Raw genomic sequence first — 1,828 nt, 5'->3', positions numbered from 1 at the left:
ATGACCTGCATCTCAAGCCCGTCCAGGTAACCGCCAGACGCTGAAGTGGCCGCTTCGCGGACGGCCCTGTGCCAGCCCCTGCGAGCCCACCCCCTCCTCCCTGCCACCCCGTGAGGAAGGAGGGGCGGTTCCTGCCTTGAGGAGCTTCCAGCGGGAGGAGGGCCAGGTGTGCACAGGGATGCACTTGATATAACAATACATTTTATTGCAATGATTATAAGATGGAGGTACATGCCAAGTGCTGGGAGGACTTTAGGGGAGGCACCAAAGCCAACCAGGGGACAGTTTCTAGTGATGCCAGACCCTGGGTTAGGTAGGACTGAAGGACAAGGGTTCGCTGGGTACTTACTGCAAGGCAGCGAGGGCCCTCCGGGAGGAGCCTGGCCTGAGCCGCCTGAGAGGGGAGAAGCCTTAGAAGAGGGGTCCCAGCGACCTTTGGTTTTATTGTGTTTTTCTGTTTGTTTGTTTTGAAATATTTATTTATTTTGTGGTTGCATTGGGCACACGGGATCTTTTTTGTTGCGGTGTGCGGGCTCTTCGATGCGGTGCACGTGGGGTCTTAGTTCCCCTGCATTGCAAGGCGGATCCTTAACCACTGGACCACCAGGGAAGTCCCTCAGCGGCCTTTTGGTTGAGGCTCTCCAGGCGCACACTCAACTCCCCCGACCTCGTCTGCCTTCCCGAGTTTTTCCGCTCCGCTTTTGGCCCCCAGTTCCTTGGGGGCTGAGTCAATCACTGGTGAAATGCAGTAATGTTCAATCTTGAAAAGTCTGGAACTAGCTCGTCCGAGTAGAGAGTTGGTCACAAAAACCCTACTAGGTAATAACATAGTGTGGGTAGGAATATTCTCCTTTTTCGAAGTTCACTGAAATAAACAATTTGCACAGTTTAAGTATATTGGGAAAGGAAGATAATGCAGGTGGGCTGGTAATCAAATAGATTATATATTTGATTATATAGAGATATAAATTAAATGTGTTTTAATAACTAAAGAATATTTATAATTAATTGTTTAAAAAAAATTTTTAAGTGCTCCGCAAAGGAGTTTGAGTTTTAGGAGGGTGGCTCCAGTCAGCTATGGAGCTGGGCCGGCGGGGGTGGGGGCTGGTGCTTGGGGCAGGGGACCACCCTGAGGGTCTGCTGCTCCAGTCCAGGTGAGAGGTTGTCGGTACACTCTCTGCCCGCCGGCCCTGGGCCCCATCCGGGCACCTTCTGTCTCGAGGAGGGATTGCCCTGCTCTGGCAGTGGCCAGAGATGGAGGAAGGAGAGAGGGCAGGTCACCTGGATAAGGAGGGGAGGGAGGGTGATGTTGGGGAGCCCCCTTCCGGGGCCAGGCGGTAGGGGGACAGCAGGGAGGGAGTGCCCCTAGGCTTGCCTTGGGGGGTGATGCTCCAATTCTGGGTCTGGCCCGGCTGGCTGGGTGGTCTTGGACAAGCCCCCTTCCCTGCTCTATGCCTCGTCTGAGAAATGAGGATAACTCCCTTCTGCAGAGGGGGGCCGTGGGGAGCCGTGGTTGCCAGGTTGGGGGACCATTTGGACAAGGAGATTCCACAAGGCACGGCAGGGCTGTCCCTGGGGCTGCCTGGACCCCAGGACTGGCTCTTCTTTCCGTGGCCCCTCCCCAGCCAGGCCCTCCTGGACCCCCCTCCTGGAGCGGGGGTGGGGTGCAGTTTTCCTCTTCAGACCCCTCCCTTGCAATGCCAAATCCTTGGGGCCAGCACATTCAGCCCCTAAGCGGTCCAACCAGTTGTCTGGGAGAAAGGGGGCACGTGGGAGGGGCAGCAGGAGGTGCCAGAAGCAGCCTCCCCCAGCCCAACACGCACAGCGG

This window comes from Neophocaena asiaeorientalis, unplaced genomic scaffold, assembly GCF_003031525.2.
Source record: "Neophocaena asiaeorientalis asiaeorientalis breed wild unplaced genomic scaffold, Neophocaena_asiaeorientalis_V1.1 scaffold461, whole genome shotgun sequence".
NCBI classification, from domain to species: domain Eukaryota; kingdom Metazoa; phylum Chordata; class Mammalia; order Artiodactyla; family Phocoenidae; genus Neophocaena; species Neophocaena asiaeorientalis.
The sequence above is the reverse complement of the archived record's forward strand: the minus strand, read 5'-3'. Positions refer to the sequence as shown.